This window comes from Drosophila ficusphila, unplaced genomic scaffold, assembly GCF_018152265.1.
Source record: "Drosophila ficusphila isolate 14025-0441.05 unplaced genomic scaffold, ASM1815226v1 contig_636, whole genome shotgun sequence".
Lineage (NCBI taxonomy): Eukaryota > Metazoa > Arthropoda > Insecta > Diptera > Drosophilidae > Drosophila > Drosophila ficusphila.
In genome coordinates, this window is record NW_025064569.1 from 941900 (window position 1) to 966758 (window position 24859).

The following is a 24859-nucleotide window of genomic DNA, read 5'->3' on the forward strand; positions in this document are numbered from 1 at the left end:
TTCTTTGAGCAGGACCTACCTGCTCCAACCTATAATAACTAAAACTGTTAAAACCTTAAATCATTCAATAAAGAACTTAATAAAGACCTTATATGGTGACACTTGATTATGTTATTACATGGCGACCGTGACAATCTTAGTGCAATCTTTGGATGAGACGAAAATATAAGTGAAATTTATGTGAAAATAAAGAAAATAACACTGAGTCAAAAGTAAATCATTCATGGGCGACCAGCTACCACCACATGTGAATAAAAAGAAAATGACTAATACGTGAAAAGAAGGAGAAACATTTTAAACATAAAATCAAGAAAAACGAACCGCCTGAGTCAAAAAGGCCAAACAAAAATATATATTAAAAAAAAAATAATAAAATAATAATAAAAAAATACAATCATCAGCCTGTGTGAGGACCAGCACCGGCGGCGCCTGAGTCAAAAAGGCCAAACAGAAATATATATATTCAAAAAAATTATAATAAAAAAAATACAATCATCAGCCTGTGTGAGGACCAGCACCGGCACCGCCTGAGCCCAGAGGCCCAGGACATCGATGCGTGAGGGGCAGGCGGTCCCTTGCGCCGACGTTGGAGAGAAAAAAAAGAAACACCATGTGTGGGAGGCATGGCAAAGCCCCCTGCACCTACGAGGGAGCGAAGTGGTAGGCAGACCGCCGACTACACCAACGATAGAAGTAGGACGAATAGAGTGCGGGAGGCTATCCGCCCCCTGCAACATCGATGGAAACGAACAACTTGTTACCCCGGCCAAACAAGATGACCAACTTCGCAATGATGCGAAGCAACGCAACAAGCAAATGCTCAAGTTGCCATTAGTTTAAAAAAAAATATATAACCCCTATTACAGAAAGCGGCGCGAAAGTGCTAGCTGTAAAAATTACTATTACTAACCACACTGATAGGCTTTATACTAACAATATGAGAAGGTATACCTACACTTAATATAAGAAATTAACGTAGTATCAAATGTAAACCAGTTTTAAAATTTGAATATGTAAGCCATCTCATATACCCTAAAAATCAGGATAATTTCTTTTGTTTCTATGCGATTATTATGAAAGTATGCGAACTTTATTATATATTTTTAACATTTCGTTTGATATTTTTTATTATTAATCCAAACTCCTTAGAGTTCAGGATAACTTATGAATTGGCCGCTATAAGTCTCCTTTAGCTTTAAGTTTCAGTTCAGATTTGACTTTATATGAATAAAGAGCTACTGCTCGTACAATTCTACTCCGACTACTGTCGTTAAATTCTTATTATTGGAAAACTGTCTGGGTCTCGAGGCCAGCAGTTAAAGAAGGGCAGTCACCCTTCCACCGTAATCTTCATAGCTCATCTTGGAGGATGAGCCTGCAAGCATAGCGGCGGACCTTGTCCCCCGCACCCCGTGGACTATAGTTGACCTTGGAGATGACTTGGCCAACCGGCCAACAACCACAGCGGCGGACCTTAACCAAATGTTAAAAATAATACATAAGCACCGGCTGCTCCGCTGACGGCGTCTCCGACAGCGCTGCTGCGCAGCCGATACTTTGGACAAATGCCCAAGAGCAGAGCCATATCGGATAATCTTATAATAGGACCTGTCCGCTCCAACCTACTTGTTCAAAGCTAATTAATTCAAATCTATAATAAATCAATAAAAGGACAAAACTACCAACGCATTTGTGGTCTAATCCTTTTGGGCGTGAACAGTTCTTTACAAATCACTCCGCGTTTTTCGAAACATGAAGTTTCACTAGGGAACGGAGTGACGCTCCACACCTTACGTAAACAAGAAATACATAAAAAAAATCAGGAAAACTTTTAAGCTCCCCCGATACCTAAAAGAGAAAATTTCTTGTTGTACATTTCCAGACTTTGCAACCTAATACTGGAGCAACCGTTGATCAAAGCAAACTTGGGATCAGCAAGGGTAGTAAGCTCCTTTAGAACAATAAATCACGTCATTAACTTAGGAGAATACGAGGTGGCAACAAACAAAATATCAGAGTTAATCGAAAATCTACCTAATGAGCGAGAGTTCACTGACATGAAAACTACCCTTAAACAAAAAACTGATTTAGTTAAATAAAGGATTCACACATTACTCCCATTTAGTAGCAGAGTAAAATGAGGACTAATTAACGGCTTAGGTAGTCTAGTAAAGGTGGTGTCCGGCAACATGGATGATGAAGCCAGAATCGTCACGGACTTGACAACCTTAATGAAAAACGAAGAGGAAAACAAAGATTTCCAAAAAAAAACATTACTGAGATTTACGGAAATAGCGACCCACATAAATAAAGAACAAGAAGTTATAAGTCAGTTTACAAACTCTTACCAGAATAGGATTTTTAAGGAACTAGAGTCAGAACGGAAGAGGTTGCAGACAGTTAAAATAATGGCAAGACTAAATTTCAATATAGAACTTTTATATAATCATTTATCGAAACAAATTGCAAAAAAATTCACGAAGTAAAAAAGTATAATAAAAATAAACACACGAGGCAAATAAAAAAAACAACCGCGAGCACGCGCCAGAGTTCACTTCCCGCCTGAAATAAAAATAATTGTACCTGTACTAAAGTCATTTTTTCCCTAAATAGAATCTGCACTTTGTCTCTTCGACATTTACCCTCAATACACGAAGAACGAAGGAATACAAAATAGAATTGCACGAAACAAAAAACACGGGTAAGTGAAGCCTTTTCAGCGAATCTAGTGAATAAAAATTTATTGAATCAGAAACTTAACCATCACTCCACCCTCACCGAAAAACCCCTAATCCAAAAACTTGAATCGATTTGTGAATATGAAGGAAATGAAGGCAGCTCTTACTAAATTTGAAGCCACTCTGGCTTTGTTGCTTGGCCAGATGGTCGATGTTAGAAAGGACGTCAATAAAGTTAGTGACAAAGTAGTGAGCCTAGAAGCGGCTCGAGAAAAGGTTAACGAAGTTGTTCCCCAACCGAAGCCCTTGACTCCCGCCCACACGGAGTACGAGTTAAAAGAGATAGCTAGGTTGCCGGATTGCGTAAAAGAACTACAGGTGTTTGAGGGCGAAGCTGGTGGCTTCGATCCTTGGATGGGTAGAGCGGAGTCCATTCTGAAAGATTACGAAATAATTAAGGAAAGACCTCTCTATCGTTCTATAGTCGTTAGCATTGGAGAAAAGATTAGGGGTAACGCCGAGACGACCCTTCTGTCATACAACGTGGCAGAAGACGACTGGCCAGAGACAAAACGCGTCCTAATGTTCAACTATGCCGATATAAATACTAAGGAATAAGATAGCTCAAAAAGCAAATGAAGCTTTAACAATTCACGGAACAGTTTTAAACTTTGATGCCATTCTGGCCAGATTAGATTTTATTTTTAGCGATAGGAGACCTCTTCACATAATTGAACAGGAACTAAGCATTTTAACCCAGGGCAAACAAACTGTTATGGAATATTACAATCGAGTGTACAGAAAACGTACATTATTAACCAATAAAACAATAATGACATAGGGCCGAAATATGCCAATAACTTCTGAAATTAATAATAGACATAGCCAGAGTGCTCTGAGAGCTTTCATAACTGGCCTAAACGGTCCAATATCTTCAACTCTGTATTCTATGAACCCAACAGACTTGCCAAATGCAATGGTGTTAGTAAAAGAGATGAAAAGCAACAATATGAGAGCAAAGTTCGCTCATAACTTCATTAGAATGAGTTATAGAAATTATAACTCAAATTATAAAAACGGACCACAGCAAAATAATATTACTTCTAATCATAAGACATCTAACAATAGCAATTCAAATTGTTTAAGATATAATCAAAGATCCCCAAAATAAGTAAATAATAACCAGTGGAATAAGAGACAAAATAATAAAATTCATTGGGCAGCGCAGCTGCGCAGCCGAGGGCATATCTATACTTAAGACATATGCCTAAGGGCAGAGTAAAATCGGATGTTCCTAGAGTAGGACCTGGCGGCTCCTACTCCGAACTTTATCAATTCTAATAAATGAACTTGAAATAAACTAAAATAACTGCAGTGCGTTTGATCTAAAGATTTAATCATTACATGGCGACCGTGACATAGTCACAATCTTCGGATCGAAGTCAATCTTGATGGCGTTCATTCCCATTGTTGGCCACTCCATCTAAACTGATTTTGGTTCGTCAAGTGAAAAGTTAATAAATGTGCGAAATGTGGCCACTTCCTCTAAACTGATTTCGGTTCGACAAGTGAAAAATTAATAAATGTGTGAATATATTAAAAACGGAAAACCAGAAAATTAAAGAAAAAATTACCAGCCTGTGCGATGACCAGCACCGGCCCCGCCTGAGTCCAAAAGGCAAAAAAAAAAAATAATAAAAAAAAAATATAATATAATCATCAGCCTGTGAGGACCAGCACCGGCACCGCCTGAGCCCAGAGGCCCAGGACATCAATGCGTGAGGGGCAGGCCGTCCCTTGCGCCGACGCTGGAGGAACACAATGTGTGGGAGGCATGGCAAAGCCCCCTACACCACCGATGGAAGAAGAAAGCTGTATTAAAAGCGCGGGAAGCTTTGGACCGCCCCCTGTGCCGCCGCTGGAAGTTAAAAAGCGCGGGAGGCTTTGGACCGCCGCCTGTGCCGCCGCTGGAAAAAGAGGAGCAATAAACAAAAAAAAAATTTTTTTGTTGAAACAATATATATGATGTACATATTTTATAAGCAAATCCCAATTTGGCACAAGGCGTAGTTTTACGCAAGTCTTATTGGTAAAATTAAGATCTAACAAAAATAACTTCCCAACCATGCACTAACACACAACTTTTGGTGTAAACTTATAATAAGTAAAACTTTTGTTACTTGAATATTACTAATATGTAAACCAAAAGTTGTGCATTCATTTAACCACATAATTCCAAATGTTCAACAAATGCGATTATTATGAAAGTATGTGAATTCCATTATATATTTTCATGAGTCATGTTTATATTTCGTTTGATATTTTTTTATTATTATTTTTTATTATCCTTAGAGTTCAGGACAACTTATAAATTGGTTATTGCTTTCCTGGACACTACAATTTTTTTTTTATTTGCAACATTTTGTTTTGCACCTTTATTTTTGCAATTTTATTTTACGAAATTGTATTTACAACTAACTTTTGGGTTATCATTCAAACGCATTACACTGTATCGCGCGAGTATTTCCGAATTGCAAATTACTCTTGCAAATGCACTTTCGATCGCGTGAGTCGGTTACGTTAGGTGACAATTATTAGGAATTATTATTTTTTTCTATTGGCTCTTTCGAGCCGATATCAATTAATACCAGATATGTGTATTGTTTTAAATATTACTTGATGAGTATTTTGATTTGGAATTTGCCAGTTAAGTCCTTGCACATTCAGACACGTGCAGGACTCGTAATATTACCTAAACATGTGATCAGTTGTCTAACTCTGCCGGTTTAATATATTTATTAAGAGCGGGAGCAGCTATGTCCTGAAAGGATTAGATCACAAATGCGTTGTTAGTTTTGTTCTTTATTGATATATTATATAGTAAATTATAGAAATGCCAATTAACAAAGGTTTTGAATTTACCTGAATTTTTTTTTTTTTTTCTGCAGGTATTCCGGTTTAATATAATTTTATTAATCCTAAACGAGGTAGGTACCTACTGAAAAATACTTTTTATATATAATAACTAATGTGCCTAAATGTGTTGGTAAATTTGCATTTTTACTAAAGAGATGCATTTGTCTTTTCGCAAACGCTTAACTTTTGTTTTGACCAAATTCCTACTTCACCCTATTTGCATTGCAGTTTTAAATTTTTTGAGATGTTCTCAGCCTTCTCCTGACCTTCACGGCTTTTCGTCAACTGACCTGCTAAAGTTTTCAAGGAACTTTCTTGCTTAAACTTTCAGCGATGCCGTTTACTCCAATCGATGCTTGACCTTAATGGCAAAAAAAATTTGATTCCTGCGAAAAATTTGAGAATTGTTCGTTTCGTTCACGCATTTATTTGGCGTTCCATCGTAAAAAGCGCTTTCCCGACGATTGGTTAGAAGGTTAATTTAAGGGGGTAGAACTTATAATAATATAAGTCTTTGTATTAATAAAATATGTCTTGTATTGAAACGCACTGCACTGGGTGTAATAATCAGGTCTTGCATTAAAACAAAACTGCACTGGTTTTGTTATTTGTCAATTTAAATTTTTCGTATTGTATATTTTTTTTTGTATTACCTGGTTTTGGCTGTTTTTAACTGCACAAAAATAAACAAAAATATAAACATTATAATTAGTCACTATTAACTTCCCAAAGAAAAAAAAACGCTTTTCGTCGATTTCCATTTTAATCGATTCGCCTGCTTAACAATTGTGTAAATCTCCGAGATTCAACCAAGAAAAGCACTCACTGTCCTGTAAAAATTGTTACTGACAAAGTCGCAATATAAAAAAAAAATGATGAAATATTGCTGTGGCTAACCAAACCAAAAGAAAAAGAGGGTTAAAAACTAAAAGCCCAGGTACAAAGTATATTAAAATTGTGGAATCATCTGTACCTGTCAATAATAGCCCACTATAGTTATTTTCAAATAAAGTCTTACAGACTATAATAAGAAAATAACAATTAGTCATTGACTATCGTCAAATGAATCGATAATTCTTTTCTGATAAACCCAGCTCCGTTAAGTTGTTGGCATATTCGATCAACTAGGTAGAGCAAAATAATTATCAAGCCTTGACTTAATGTCAAATTTTAATCTCATCAAACCTGTCAAGTTCAAAACATATAACTTATATTTCAACGAACAATGGTTCGTATTGCCTCACGCGATACAATTCGGTTCATAGTTTTTCCTTTATATTATAAGGGCAAAGTTATATTTAAATGAATTATTCCAGTTACAATTATAATGTATCCCAAATTGGTTCGGGAATCTTTTACTCAATATTAAATAAATAACAGTTGTTCTTTCCTTAATCATATATCTTAAATGGAGCGGCTTGACTCCTACTTTATTCAATACCTTATTAGGTTTAATCAAAAATACGGATAATATCGAAATTTTATTCACAAACTCATTGGGCAATAAGATACTTCAAACCATATATTTATGGTAGACACTTCACTGTCAAAACAGATAACAGACCACTTATGAACCAATTTAAAAAAAAACAGACTGAAAAAAAAAGTCACTACAAAAAATTAAAGTAGACAATAATCCTGCAGGAATTAATAAATAGAATTGCCTAGGCAATCTATATAAAAAGCTTCAAAGTCCAACGTTACGGAGTCATAAACAATGACGACGTACGTAAAGTAGTGACCTTGCAATTAAAAAACATGTTGTGATCTTAGGAACATTGACGGAATAATTGCAAGATATGAGATTAGCGATTTATATACTAATGGAACTCAAGGCTAAGGTCAGTTTTCCAAAGGCTTGAAATGCAGGCCGGTATACACGAATCAGCCAACTCAAAGTGGCACCGTGGGAAAATATCTTTGAACAAGTTCATAGATAATTATTAATAAATGGGCAATAAAATATAGAAATATGAGAGTAGCTACTCACCCGGTGACCCAAATAAAAAAAAAGAAGCTATATTGTCTACGATACCAGATTTACAATACATGGAGGTCACGCAGTTATTATAAAAACCTTGGCCAAGGACAAATGACACTAAATAGTATGACTCAGTACATACAAAAATGTCAAAACTGCTAAAAAAAAAGTGACAACTAATTATATATTATTACATAAATGAAACTCCTTTTCCAAAAAAAAGCGATAATACTGCAAGGGAAAAATTATAATTGAAAATTTTATTCTAAGTACGGTCCAATGGAGACGTTCATTGCGAATTAGGAAAGGAACATAAATTCAATCATAACATTCTTCTGCGTATATATTACCATCGGATTCTACACCAATCTATGGCCGTATTGACCATATGAAATAAAACTTGAGAAAAAAAAACCAGGCTAAACAGGAAAGCAATAAAAGCAATATAAGCAATAACAATACCAATAACTTCTATAAATAGTTAACTCATTAAATAACATATACATTAAAAAAAAAAAAAACAAATAATAATAATCGCATAATAATCGCATACTTTTTCCTAAATTAAAAAAAAAAAATGAAACGGTCCATAAGCTAGACTTTAAATATACAGTATAGGGTCCTGTAGAAAAGATAGAACCGAATAATAATATAACAATTTTAAATACAAAAAAAAACAGACAGTTCATTAAGATAGATTAAAAATTTTTTATAGAATAGATTTTGTAGGATGGCCATTCATAAGATAAAAATAATATTACAAATTCACAAAAAAAAAAAAAAAAAAAAAAAAAAAAACAAAAAAATTCTCCCCTATTATAAGGAATATAGGACAAATTCCCTAAAATTTTTTCATTTGTCTATTTCATTTACATAATATAATTAATATGAAAATAACTACATTATATTACGTTATTTTTCAAAAGGAGGGAGATGTAGTATGCTCACATATTGGGTACCCTCTGTACCAGCCTACATATATTCAATTACAATGTTGCGAGTTATACATAAGCCAAATGTGCGGAGTAGCATAAACAAAACGTTCCCAGCAACTCAATTGCGAGCTTATCCAACTCACACAAGAATGCCACGGGAGCCCAATGTGCTTACTCTGCAGGTTTGACAACAAAAAACACGGGTAAGTGAAGCCTTTTCAGCGAATCTAGTGAATAAAAATTTATTGAATCAGAAACTTAACCATCACTCTCCCCTTACCGAAAAACCCCTAATCCAAAAACTTGAATCGATTTGTGAATTTGAAGGAAATGAAGGCAGCTCTTACTAAATTTGAAGCCACTCTGGCTTTGTTGCTTGGCCAGATGGTCGATGTTAGAAAGGACGTCAATAAAGTTAGTGACAAAGTAGTGAGCCTAGAAGCGGCTCGAGAAAAGGTTAACGAAGTTGTTCCCCAACCGAAGCCCTTGACTCCCGCCCACACGGAGTACGAGTTAAAAGAGATAGCTAGGTTGCCGGATTGCGTAAAAGAACTACAGGTGTTTGAGGGCGAAGCTGGTGGCTTCGATCCTTGGATGGGTAGAGCGGAGTCCATTCTGAAAGATTACGAAATAATTAAGGAAAGACCTCTCTATCGTTCTATAGTCGTTAGCATTGGAGAAAAGATTAGGGGTAACGCCGAGACGACCCTTCTGTCATACAACGTGGCAGAAGACGACTGGCCAGAGACAAAACGCGTCCTAATGTTCAACTATGCCGATATAAATACTAAGGAATAAGATAGCTCAAAAAGCAAATGAAGCTTTAACAATTCACGGAACAGTTTTAAACTTTGATGCCATTCTGGCCAGATTAGATTTTATTTTTAGCGATAGGAGACCTCTTCACATAATTGAACAGGAACTAAGCATTTTAACCCAGGGCAAACAAACTGTTATGGAATATTACAATCGAGTGTACAGAAAACGTACATTATTAACCAATAAAACAATAATGACATAGGGCCGAAATATGCCAATAACTTCTGAAATTAATAATAGACATAGCCAGAGTGCTCTGAGAGCTTTCATAACTGGCCTAAACGGTCCAATATCTTCAACTCTGTATTCTATGAACCCAACAGACTTGCCAAATGCAATGCTGTTAGTAAAAGAGATGAAAAGCAACAATATGAGAGCAAAGTTCGCTCATAACTTCATTAGAATGAGTTATAGAAATTATAACTCAAATTATATTAACGGACATATTAAGATATCTAACGATGTCTAGCTACAGCCAGCTTCTGTACCAATGGAAATAGATGAATCAATCCAATATCAAAATCGTCCGAAAAACAATTTTTATAGAGGTAATAATAACAAACAAAATTATAATTATTATTATCCCAGAAATAATTATAATAAAAACCAAACTCAAAAAGTAAATTCAAACGCCGGTCAGAACAAACAGTCTGAACCACATCCACCATTAAAGCGAGTAAATCAACCCGTTCAAATAGCAATGAGAGTAAATAATATAAAAAGGGGATCATTTTTTAGATTAGAACCCGGAGTAGGATTACCCTACTTTAAGAGAATAGATAAATAAATCGAAAAGGAATTAAAAGTTTTGATTGATACAGGTGCAACATCCTGTTACATAAAAAAGGGAATATATCAAAATAAAAATGAGCTTCCGATTTACAAAAGAGTTTCAACCATTAATGGGTTTGCTATAATTAAATATTACCATATGATAACCATATTTAATATAAAACAAAATTTTTTACGAAATAGAAGGATTAGAATCCGACTTACTAATAGGTTTTAATCTCTTAAGAAAAATAGGAGCTGTAATTAATATTCAAAAAGGAAGTATTTATTATTTATTATTTAACGGCAGAGAAGAATAATTATTTTATGATGACGATAATTCATTAAATCAATTGTCGTTAACTAAGGAAAAAAAATCCTTCCATTGAAAGATTATATAATAAAAAAATACATACTTTGATGAGCAAAAAGGAATCCAACCAGAATCTGTTATGGTTGAAAAGAGTTTATTTAGCTTGGGATTTAAAAAGCCGTAGAATTATCCATAACCAAAAATTAAAAAGTTTTGGGATATAAAAATCCCAAACGCGCTGACAATGATTCATCCATCATAAATTTTAATAAAAATAAAATAAATAACATTAAAATGTGAATCTCAAATCAAGTTGAAGATTTGGAGAAAAAATAATTGACATAATTGAAAAAGAACATTCTAAAATAAACTTACAAGTTCCATTTAAAACTGATATTCGGGGTGAAATAAACACCAATATAGACAGGGTAATTTACAGTAAATATTGCCTTATCAGTTTCTAGATTTCGTTAATAGTGAAATTAACAAACTGCTAAATGAATTTATTATAAGGCCCAGTAGATGCCCTTACAATTCACCAGTATTGGTGGTACCCAAAAAACGTCAGAACCAAGGTGGTAGCCCAAAACATAGGCTTGTTATAGACTATAAGAAATTAACTGAAAACACAATACCGGATATATACCCGATGCAAGACCCGTCTGTAATATTATCAAACTTAGGGAAAGCTAAATTCTTTTCAACAATTGACTTGGAATCAGGATTCCATCAAATTTTAATGAAGGACTCAGATATTGAAAAAGCATCCTTTTCCATTAACAATGGAAAATTTGAATTTTTACGCATGCCATTCGGTTTAACAAATGCACCCAGAATTTTCCAGAGAGCAATGGATGACATTCTAAGAGAACAGGTAGGAAAAACATGTCACGTCTACATGGATGATATTATAATTTTCTCAAACACAATCGAGCAACATTACTCGGATTTAATTCAAACAATAAGCATTTTACAGAGAGCAAATAAGAAAATTTCTCTCGAAAAATCTAAATTTTTTTAATTTCCTTGGTTACATTATATCTCATAATGTAATTAAAGTAGATCCGGAAAAAATTTAAACAATTTTAAAATATCCGATACAACAAAATATTAGAGAACTTCGAAGTTTTCTAGGCCAAACTAGCTATTACCAAAAATTTGTCCGAAATTATGCTAAAATATTATAGCAAAACGTCTAACTTTAGTTATTTAGGAGGGGAAAATGGAAATGTTTCCAAAAGAATGTCTTCTAAAATTTTAATACAGTTGGACAATTCAGCTGTACAAGCTTTTAACGAGCTAAAAGAAAACTTAATAGCACAAGTTGAATTAGTTCAGCTAGATTATGGAAAAAAATCACTTTAACAACAGACGCATCAGGCGTAGCTATTGGGGCGATATTCTCACAAGATTGCTATAGAAATCCAAACCGACCATCAATCTTTATCTTTCACAATTTCGGATAAAAATCCCAAAGTAGAAATGAAAAGCTGGTTTAAACAACAACTATTATTAACAAGAAAAATACTTAAAAAACCACAAATAATATCACCAACTACCACGAAGAAGGAAATCACCGTTTGGTCTATACCATAACTGGCGCAGTGGACTCCGGACCGAGATGGAGAAGCTCATTTTCCCGTATATATAAGAAACACACTTGCAAAAAAAAAGATGTTAAGCTCATTTCTGAAACACTGACACAAAACACAACACGAGTACTAATTTGTAATAAATTTTCCTAGTGAGATTAATTACGAAAGTGAAAATGTTGCTCCGTTTTGAAATAAAAAAATTAAAAGTCCAATTAACTCAGAAAATTTAAGTAAATAGGGTAAAAGGAAGAAAAAACATCAAAAGAAGTTAAATTGTGTGACTATTGAAAAGAGGAAAGAGATTCTAAAATAAATCCTAAGATCCCATGTCGTGTTTTTCGGAGTTATCAATGGCTGTAATATTATTTGAGGAAAAGAAAACGATAATAATTTCAGACAATGCAAAAAAGGAACAAAAAAATATAGGTAAAAGGGAAAGATTAATAATAGTTAATATCAGCATAAATTTGACAGAAAAAGGGTTGACCAAGGACAGTGTTTAAAGGTAATCATGAAATCCCATGGCGTGATTTTCCTGATTAGTTACCAAAAATTTATGGTGAATGTCAGTGTACAGCCTTATAAAATACTGTTGCTTAATATATTTTGTGCAAGCGATTACATACTAATTTATTTTTTTTTCTGAGTTGAATATACTAAACATTTTAGCTTCACAGGTAAATAAACAACCACATGCTGAGATACTTGGGGAAAATCAGTAATGAGAATTTAAGCCAACAAGACGTATATTACATTTTATACACTCCGCTGTATAATCTAATCTAATCAACAATCTAAAGATCACTTAAGTTTACAAATTTAATTGCGTATTATCACAATTAGGATTCGAAAGTTAAGAAATACACGCAATCATCCTTTTCTAAATATCTAAACAATCACATATACTGAATCAAAAAATAAATTTAATGCCGAATACTGCCAAAGTGAAGAAGCTTCTGCCTAGTACAAGAGTGACGACTAGAAAAAGAAAAAAACACCTGTGAACATCGATTCTAATTCACTAAAAGTACGACCAATAGGAACACCCGCTACAAACATGAATTCAAGCAATGGCTTCCCTTCACCTGTCCCGAACTCAATCACAAGCCCCACCGAACTATTTAATTCTATGAGAATCCCCGATGTTATTCGCTTTATGCCTTCTTATGACGGAGAACCAAATATATTACCAGAATTTTGTAACAACGTTGAGGGAGTAATGTTAATGATAAGGGAGACTGATCAGTCATCCTATGGACAGATGTTAATGAGGGCCATTTGCCAAAAAATTCCGGAGCAAGTCCTAACTGGGATGAGAAAAAGGTAGCCTTAATCTTACATTGCAAAGATAGAAGGGACAAAGATACGCTTTTGGCAGGGTTATATAATTTACCGCAAAAACAATATTCAGTGCAAAAATTATATGAGCAGGTGACAAAGATTGGGTTGGCCCTATTTCGACTCACTGAAACAGAAGAGGTGGAGCAAATCGGCATTAGAGTAAGGTCGACCCCCTTGGTCGCATCTCAAACCATTTTAAAGGCATTCCTAACAGGCTTAAGGGGAACTTTAGGTAGTACCGTCAGGGCGATGAAACCAGAAACGTTGGAGTTCGTCTATGACGTGGCAGTAAAGGAAAGAAATATCTAATTCATATAAATCCCAGAATAGAGCACAGATTAGGCAGATAGATCGTTTCAGGCAATACTCAAGCTCAAACCAGTATCAGAATATAACAATAAATATAATCGTAGGGATAGAACGGAGTATACCCCAAGGAATTACGATAATAATCGTACAAATAGATAACCAGCCCTAATGCTAAACGACGACACTCCGAGTACCTCAAACGCGAACGCCAAGAAAAATTTCAGGAATTATTTAATTTAATTCAAACGGGCAGAGGATGTTTAACATCGAGAACAAGAATAAGGAAGACAGTTTGAAGGCAGAGCACAACTTTGTTGAGTGCCCAAATTTTCAGTGCGAAGCCTCGCAACACAGACAGGGTTCATGAGTAAGTTTGAGTTAGACGCAAACTAACCATACACCGAATTGCACTGTAATAGACGAAATCCTTTGAAAATATTAGTAGACACCGGGACCGAAGGATCATCGTCTCCGACAGCGAGGGCATGTCTATACTTTGGACAAATGCCCAAGAGGAGAGCTATATCGGATGTTCATACACTAAGACCTGTCGTGCTCCAATCTCGGTTCTAATATTCAAATACACTAAATCAACTCAATAAACTGAATTAACCAACTTATTACTTGGCGGCTTCGACAACTTATTACATGGCGACCGTGACCTAATCTGTAAATTTTCGGATCGAAATCAAGTGAAATATGTGGAAATAAAAAAGTGCGATTAAAAGAAAAAAATATATATAAGTGAAAATACAAAAAAAATATGTGAAGCTGCAAATTAAAAATGGACATCGAAAAGTTAAATAAAAAAAATTTGTTTAAATTACCAGCCTGTGCGAGGACCAGCACCGGCGCCGCCTGAGTTCAAAAAGCCTGAACAACAAGCAAAAAAAAATAATATAAAAAAAAAAATAATACAATCATCAGCCTGTGAGAGGACCAGCACCGGCACCGCCTGAGCCCAGAGGCCCAGGACATCAATGCGTTATTTACATACATAACTCATATTCAAAAGCTGCGCGAAAGTGCTAATTGAAAACTCAATTTTACTAGCCTCTGTTAGGCTTCATACTAACAATATGAGATGGTATAAACTTAAAATAAGAAATTAACGTAGTATCAAATGTAAACCAGTTTGAAAATTTGAATATGTAAGCCATCTCATATACCCTAACAACTTATACCGGGTGCATGGCATAGCGCCCGTGGGCGCTATGACACTGGGCGTTATGACATGCACCCACTTATACCACCACATAGGAATCAGGGTAATTTTTTTTTGTTTCAATGCGATTATTATGAAAGTATGCGAATTTTATTATATATTTTCATAATGATGTTTATATTGCGTTTGATATTTTTTTTTTGAACCAGACTCCTTAGAGTTCAGGATAACTTATGAATTGGTCATTGCTTTCCCGGTTATTACAATTTTTATTTTTTTTATTGGCTCTTTCGAGCCAGGTATGAATTAAACCAGTTAATTTTCTCCCGAAAACTTGCTTTGAAAAATGTATATTTTTTTTCAATATGACTTGATGATTAATTTGATTTTGAATTTGAATTCCTTTTTTTGGACTGTTTAATGTTCTAGGGACTCAGAGATACTTAACTGATAAGACTTTAACGATAGTCGGAGTAGAATTGTACGAGCAGTAGCTCTCTATTCATATAAAGTCAAATCTGAACTGGAATTTCAGAGAAAAAGAGGGTAAAACTAAATGCCCAGGTACAAAGTAAAGTAAAATTGTGGAATCATCTGTATTTGTCAATAATAGCCCACTATAGTTATTTTCAAATAAAGTCCCTTAAAGACTATAAGAAGAAAATAACAATTAATTATTGACTATCGTCAAATGATTCGATAATTCTTGTCAATCTAGCTTACTGAAATTGTTGGCATATTCGATCAACTAGGTGAAGCAAAATAATTATCAAGCCTTGACCTAATGTCAAATTTTAATCCCATTAAACTTGATAAGTTCTAGACAAATGTATAACTTATTTTTCAACGAACAATGGTTCGTTTTGCCTCACGCGATACAATTAGGTTTGAAATAATTCTTTTATTTTATAACGGCTATGGACGAAGTTATATTTAAATGGAACTGTAACTCTTACTTTATTCAATACCTTTATTGGGTTTAATCAAAAAGAAAAATACAGAGAATATCGAAACTTTATTCATAAACTCATTGGGCAATAAGATACTTCAAACCATATACTCTATTTATGGAAGACACTTCATTGTCAAAACAGACTTAAAAAAAAAGTCACTACTGAATATTAAAGTAGACAATAATCCTGCAGGAATAAATAGAATTGCCTAGGCAATCTATATAAAAAGCTTCAAAGCCCAACGTCACGGAGTCATAAACAATGACGACGTACGTAAAGTAGTGACCTTGCAATTAAAAAACATGTTATGATCTTAGGAACAATAACGGAATAATTGCAAGATATGAGATTAGCGATTTATATACTAATGGAACTCTGGACTTAGGTAAGTTTTCCAAAGGCTTGAAATGCAGGCCGGTATACAAGAATCAGCCGTGGGAAATTATCTTTGGACAAGTTCATAGATAATTATTAATAAATGGGCAATAAAATATGAAATATGAGAGTAGCTACTCCCCGGTGACCCAAATAAAATAAAAGAAGCTTTTTTGTCTACGATATCTGATTTACAAATACAAGGAGATCACGCAGTTAATACAAAAACCTTGGCCAAGGACAAAATACACTAAAAAGTATGACTCAGTACATACAAAAAAGTCGAAACTGCTTCCAATAAAAAGTGACAACATAAATAAAACTCCTTTTAAAAAAAAAGAACAATAAATTTGAAAATTTTATTCTAAGTACGGTCCAATGAAAACGTTCATTGCGAATAAGAAAAGGAACATAAATTCAAATGTATAGACAATTTCTCCAAGTTTGCTGTGGTACAAGCGGTTGCTTCCAGGACAATCGAGGATTTGAAAACAGCCTTGCTAAAGCTCATGAATTTCTTTCCGGATGCGAAGACAATTTACTGTGAAAATGAACCATCGCTGAATTCGCATACGATTTTGACTATGCTGAATGATCATTTCGGTGTTGCCATTTCAAATGCGCAACCTCTACACAGCGTCTCAAATGGTCAGGTGGAGCGCTTTCACATCACTCTTTTCGAGCTAGCAAGATGTCTAAAAATCGATAAAGGCATAAGACTCACCGTGGAGGTGATCTTGTTAGCCACCACCAAGTATAACAAATCAATCCACTCGGTCATTAATAAGAGGCCGGCTGACGTTATACAGGATAAAAATGAAGACATGCAAGGAGGCGTTAGTGACAAAATTAAAAGCGCCCACAACGCGCTTAGGGCCAGGGAAAACGCTTCGCGTCAGAACAGGGTTTTCGAAGTTGGCGACAAAGTCCTGGTGAAATCCAACAGAAGACTGGGTAACAAGCTGACGCCACTATGTGAAGAAAAAATTGTCGAAGCGCACCTGGGGACCACGGTCCTCATTAAAGGGAGAGTAGTCCACAAGGACAACCTAAAGTAACATCCTCAGGAAACGCCCTTAATTTTTAATCTTTTTTATTATTTTTATTCTTTTTAAGCTAGACCTTTTTAGCCACTTGGCATTAGTTATAAGATCCATCTTCGAGACTAAGATTTATTATTTAAGACATTCTTTTTGCTGATGGGAAGCCCCTGCATTAGTAAAATAGAAAGTAAAAAGTATCCATTTAGTATCTATAATTGAGGTTATAGCATGAACTCCAGATGCTTAGGATTTGGAAAGAATTAAAATTACAGGATCTCAGTTAGCAAATTCGAACAACAGACAGATAGAAATAAATAGCAAAATCCAAAATCAAATTAATCGACTGTTACAGTTACAGTTATATGAAACACTTTTTGCTCTCCTATTAATGATGGAATTTCAAAAATTAATGCTCGCCATTGCGTTAGCTTAAATCGATATTGTCAGCACTAACATATTAGACCATGCAGATTTAGAATCAGTTTGCCTGGAAGACCACACCAACACCCCCATTAGGGATATTTTGTCCGTTGCGTCCGTAAAAATACTTCAATCCACTAACATCTTGTATGAAGATGAGCGTCAGTCAAGTGGATGAAGGCACTTTCATAATTAATGACCGTTCAGCGAAGGTTCGAGTTGACAATGGCGTGGATGTTTCCTTACGTGGCACGTACCTCATAACATTTAACGATGGTGTTATGATAAATGGAGCCTTGTTCATCAACCACGACAACATCTGAATAAGGAATCCGGGAGTGGCAAGCTCACCTTTGTTGAACATAACCGGCACGAGATTTTGAGCCTCCCCTACCTTTATCGGCTCAATGAACGTAACGTGAGGTTCATCCAGAAAGAGGGAGAAGAGGTCAACCACGCCCAAACGCATCAGGGAGCGCTTATCGAAGTAGCGGTATGCTGTGCTCTTATCTGCATTTTGCTCACCTGCCAGCGAGTCATGAACGCTACAAAATCAGCAGTCCAATTGAGGAAGGAAATCAACGACAGGGTCGGCCGAGGACGGCCTGAATCTTGAAGGGGGAGTAGTTAACTAAGTTAACCGGACGATAAGTCCGCAACAGTGCATCGGATTCTTTGCTGACCCAGCAGTGTACTGTTTGCATTGTTAAATATCCAAAAATATTGACTTATATTAATTTATACAATAAATGGACCAATCAATTTACTCAAAAGTATAACACTAAACCCCAGACAATTATTACATATTAATAGGAAGAAATTTTTTGAAAAAAAGTAAAGCAAAAATAAATGATGAGGTAGAATCAGTTACGTAAGGAAACAAAAAACTTTACATTGAATACGGTGAAGATGATAAAGAGGGCAAGACCGGACCAGAGTGCCCAAAGAAAAGGAAATTAAAAATAAAACCCCTTTATTGTTCGCCAATTTGGATAGATTCAAAGAAAAGTGACGCTTCTGGAAAAAAAAATTCAGGTTAGTGATAGACTACAGAAGCTTAAACGATCAAATCCTAGTTTTAGACAAATTAGGAAAATGTCAGTATTTTACCACAATCGATTTGGCAAAAGGATTTCATCAAATCCAAATGGAACAAGACTCCATTAAGAAGACAGCCTTCTCGACTAAACAGGGCCATTACGAGTATACAGGAATGCCATTTGGTCTTAAAACTGCCCCAGCAACTTTTCAAAGATGCATTAACAACCTTTTAGAAGATCTAATTTATAAGGATGGCTTAGTATATCTAGATGACTTAATAATTTTTTCCACTTCATTGAAGTAATATATTTTGTCATTGAAAAAAGTATTTGAAAAGCTGCGCAAGGCAAATTTTAAATTACAATTTGACAAATGCGAATTTATGAAAAAAGAAAGGACATTTTTGGGTCATGTCGTCACTACAAATGGTATTAAACCAAATACAAAAAAAATAAGTGCCATAGAAAAACTCCTTTTGAGTGTGCCAAGGGTAGGTTCATTCTGCAAAATAACGTACTCATATTATATTGATGGATATAATACTTTTGGACACGAATTGCAAGCAGCATGACGTCAGCCAACAATTCCTGTGATTGGTTTCCTTTCGGACAGTCACCATTTTGGGATGTGCGCGGCTGTGCCAAAATATGTTTACGATGACATAAACGAAGAATGTAACTTCGGGTATTTTGCCCTTCAGCTCCGCTGTAAATTTCAAAACGTCGGGGGTGAAGGAGTAGAAAAAACAATCAATTGATTTAAAAAATAATATTATTTTCCCGATCACCAAAACTTAATTCTTAAACTTAAGTGTAAAATTTGTAACATAGCTAAAACGGAACACAGAAATACTAAACTTTCTTTTGAAAGTGCACCAGAAATACAAAGCATTCGAGAAACATATGTAATGGATTTCTATATGGTGGGTAATCAACAATTTTTCTCTTGTATTGATGTGTCTATTTAAAATTTGCTATAATGGTGGAAATAACAAGTAAAGACTAGTTAGAAGCAAAAAGACGCAATGGGAAAACCGCAAGAAATTAAGGCAGAAAGAATCCAGCATTTACAGCCATGGACAGATAAATAGCAAAAATCCCACAAAAAGAAGAATTGTCTAAAATTTTAATTATAAACATAATTATTAAGAAAATATTGATTCTGTAGTATATAGAGTAGGCTAACTAATTTTTAAACAAAAGCGAATCGGTTATCTGAGTTAAGCAAGTGTCTTGTAAAGAATTGTACTTAAAGATAAAAGGTTTAACACCAAAATAAATATAAATAAAAAAATAAACTTTATATTTTTTAATTCACCAAAAACATAAAATTTAATTGGCGCCCAATTGGCCACGTCATAAAAAGTTTCAAAAAATTGTTTAATAAAAATAAGTTAAACTGGCTGAACTAACAGTGGAAAAATAAAAGTATGCACCAAACGACACAAATAAGTGACAGTGATCGTTAACAATATTTAAATGGAAATTAATTAATGAAATAATCGGGACAATCTCGTGAGGAATTAAAGACTTAGAATTATCAAATTAAAGATTATAAATTTAGATCAGGGTTGACAGAAATAATATAAAAATTAAAAATTGAAAAAACAGTAAGATAGATAGAAAATAATAAGCAACAATCTGGATAATTTAAAAAAATTGTTGGTGAACTAAATTTAACAATGGCAACCGGAGGTTCAGCACCAAATTTTTCTGCAGGAAGTGTAGCCACAGCCGGCAACTTAAGAGTGGAATTCATTAATAGATTAATAAGTGATCAATTGGGTGAAGTAAGCAGAAAAATAGATGGCTTAGAAGGAAGATTAGCCACAGATCCAAAAACTGTGGAGGATTTTAAAATACAAGCAATCGACCCAACTATAAAATGCGATACAATACTTGAAGTCGTAAAATCTTTACCAAAATTCACTGGGGAACCAACACAATATGTAGGTTGGAGTGAAACCGCAGAAACTGCAATGAGTCTTTATAAAATTCAGAGTGAACAATATTTTATCGCCTTAACAATTTTACGAAATAAAATTATGGGAGCTGCCCATGATGCTCTTACCAATCATGGCACCGTTTTAAACTTTTTAAGCCATCTTATCTAGATTGGATTTTGTATATAACGAAAACGACCAATTCAGATTCTCGAGTCGGAACTAAGTATACTCAGGCAGGGACGAATCCACCCGATTTGGCCAATGCTCTGGCAAAGGTCCAAGATTTAGAATCAAACAATTTCCGTGCTCGATTTGCAAACAGGTATAATGGGTTTAAAAATAAAAATAAATATCGAGGAAACAACTTACGATTTGATCAAGTACAACAAAAAAATAAACAGGGTAATAATTGGAGTATTAATAATAACCAAAATAATAATTGGCCACAGAAGGGAAATTTTTGGCAAAACAATAATCAAAATAAAAATCAAAAGCAATAAGCCGTCGATCCGATGGATGTTGATCCATCAAGAATAAACCCTATAACAATCGGCAGCTGAATAATAATCGGGGGAGATATAATAATAATCACCGCCAAGCAGGATGTTTAGAGAGAATAAGTATTCAATATATTTTGTACGGCCAAGAGAGAAAGATCAGGCCAGATATCTTGAACATGTTCTAATAAAATAAAGAATAAGAAACCGAATCAAAGAAAATCATTACATGGCAACCAGCTATCACCACATGGCGACCGTGACAGGACTATGCGAAGACCAGCACCGCCTAAGCAGCAGAGCCGTCAGAAATCTTCAAGTGCGAGGGACAGGCCGTCCCTTGCGCATACGTTGGAATTAGGAAGACAATAAATTAAGTGTGGGTGGCATGGCAAAGCCCCCTACACCTACGAGGGATTAAGAGTGTGGTAGGCAATCCGCCGGCTGCACCATCGTTGGAACATAACAAATGAGTGCTGGAGGTAATCCGCCCCCTGCAGCATCGTTGGAAGAATCTGCTCCTATCGAACAAAGGGATGCACCAACACTGAAGGAAGCTTTAGAGTTGTATCCCAACGATGTACCACGCCCTCTCACAATAGCTGAGTACAGGGCACGCCAGGAGAAAACAACACAGAAGAAGAGGACCCGAGGCGGAAGAAAGACAAAGCTGCTTCGACAGCTACACTTGGTGAAGGACTACATCAAGGTAGCGAGGACACCGGATGAGAGGACAGCCCACGAAGAGGAACTACTAAACTGTAGCGAGCGGAGTATATAATTTTAATTCTATTTTAATTACATAAATATATCCGTTGTATGGGCACATGCAAATGATTTCAATTCATATTTTAATTACATAAACACATACATTGTATATGCCCATACAAACTAACACATTCCTTCTCAAGTGTCCGGCCAACGAGCCGGCCCTAAAATGCTGACCATGCATTCCCACGGAGACGACTGGCCCTCACACCAACTAACACTTAGCCAGCCGTCTCTTGGTATATATAAACATAAGGAAAATATGCAAATGCAAGTATATACTCCTATCGCTGTTCACTTCAGCTTTTAGCTTTTAAGAATATATGTTCGAGAATAAAGATCAGTCTAAAGACACTACTCACAACGACAACGCGTTATTATTTCTCCCGATATTATATGGCGACCGTGACAAGACACGGAAACATGTTTTTTTAACGCGGAGTGAAATTAAAGTTGGCTCCAATTGTTATTATCGGCTGAGCTTTGACTGCGATACGCGTATTTATTATTGACATTTTTAGAGATCCGACGATTGTCGTATGTTTTATGGATGCAGAATGAGGAGAATTTAAAAACAATACACGATTTTTTTGACTAAACAAACAATTCATGTTGGAATTAATCGGAATCGGAATTAATATAAAACAGATCAATTTTTAATTGGTTTAACAACTCCTTATCAAACTACTGGTTAAACCATTAAAGTGGGATTACAAACATTTTGGAGGTGATAAAAGTCTGTCATCGCCATGACGAATACATCAGTTTACAACGCATGGTAGGCAGGAGCGCCCACTATGCCAACGATCTGGGATTCAAAAAAGGAGTACTAGTACGGCGAGCAATATCCGCTGGCTATACCACCGTTGGAAATGTATGGATGGTACACCCGTACCACAAAACGACAAACCCTCACTTCAAGAGGCACTGGAGGCGCATCCGAAGGATGGACCAAGACCTTTGACCATTGCCGAATATAAAGCAAGGCAAGCAGCGAGGAAGCGTCAGCGAGCCCAGGACAGGGACGACCAGTTAACGCAAATACCAAAAACTGCACCTCAAAATAAAAAAAACAAAGGGGCGGCAAGCGAGCTAAACTACTAAAAGAGCGAGCGGTGATCATCGGGGACCTGAAGGAAGAAAGACCCCAAACTAACCAGGAAAAATTGAAACGGCGGCTAAAGGAAATAAATTGCTTTCTCCAACGGGAGAAGAAGAAGCGGACTAAATAATTAGTTCACCGCTTGATTTTTTTAGCACTTTCAACGCGTTTACGCGGGGTGCGCTAATTAAGTTCATTAACAACCTATTTTTTTCACATAAACTCATGCACTAACACACAACTTTTGGTGTAAACTTTATATAAGTAAAGCTATTGTAACTTGAATATTGCCGATATGTAAACTAAAAAGTTGTGCAACTAATAACCACATCATTTATAGGTTCACTAAACAGCTTATTCCCTCTACATTTTTAAAAAAAAATTAATCACATTAAAAAGTAAAAATGGGTCTGTGGAGCTCAAAAGAGGAAGAAATAAAAGACAATACGGCTAATGTCGTGAATAATGTCATAGTTGACAACACTCCTCTTTTTAACTCCATGTATATTCTACTAATAATAGGTAATAACTGTAGCTCTGTTGATACAAGTAGTGCTTAAAGTGCATTACATCTATAAAAAATGTATCAAAAGAGAACATTTGTATAAAGAGCATATGAGCCGAGCTCAAGACCTTGACAAAATTTAAAAAAAGAAGAGGAAAACCCAAATATATTTTTCATGAAGAATAATAAAACGATTATACATGCAAGTTATCCAACCCATGAAACCAGGCCTCTTATGGCATTTATAAACAATTTCCAAAATTCAATCTCAGCGATCTTCGCACTCGCCTTTGCCATTGCCTGCCTTTGTCTTTGAGGTCCGCTCTCGGATCCCCAACCGAAATAAACAAATCGAACTTAAAGTAAACATCAGCTTCCGTTCGAAGCCCAATCAATTGCGCCTTCCTTAGTTCAAGCCCCAAATAAACTGCATTGGTCAGCATAATTGAATTTCACAATAGGATGCGACACTTGCATCATGAGCTTTTATTTTCATCAAAAAGAAACTTATTGAAGTTCGAAAAAAGCTTTTGGCCGATGTTCTTTGGATCAGATTTAAGATTTGGCAGTGAGTCTTATTTTGACCGGAGCCGCGTTCAGTAACCGAATTATAAATTTAAGTTAAATCTTGTGTAAAAAATATATATTCAAATAAAGGTTTATCACCAAGTATAAGTGAAAATAAAAAATTTATTTTTTTCAAAAAAGTTTCCGGAATAAAATTAACTTGCATATGTAAATGTTAAAAAAAAAAAATGTTTTATATCTTTGCTTACATGAGAAAATTTAATAATAATAAATATTAAATACAAGCTTTTAAAACTAAGGGATAAATTTTATTATAGCGGTACAGGGAAATGTCTACAACTAAGGATGCTTTAGAGAGAGTAATTATAGAACACCCAGAGTTCGTTAAAAGAAGTAGGTACATTTTAGGAAAACATAATAAACCAATTGCAATTTATGATTTCAAATATAAATACATGGAAGAGTTTGGCTTACGGTTTTCACCATTGATAAGCTGCTCAAGCACACAAAAGGCAGTAATACTATCAACTATTCCTCAAGTGAAAGTAGAATCTGTCCTCGACCGCAACGAAATGCTGGCAGGGAACATACAATTCAAAATCAGCTTAAATATTGTTAATCAGGCTAATGAGTAGCCAATGGTTAAGACCAGAAAAATTCTTGGCTAATAAAAAGACCGAGATTTTGAGAAGTTATAAGTGTGTTAATAAAAATTCACACATAAGAGAAGAAACGCTCGAAAATCATTTGGGCGAAATTATCATTAACGCCAGCAAAGTAAGAAGAGCGATAGCAGTAAGTCGAGAATCAGTATCTACTTGTCATGAAAGTCAAGTAATACTTATACATAATCAGATTA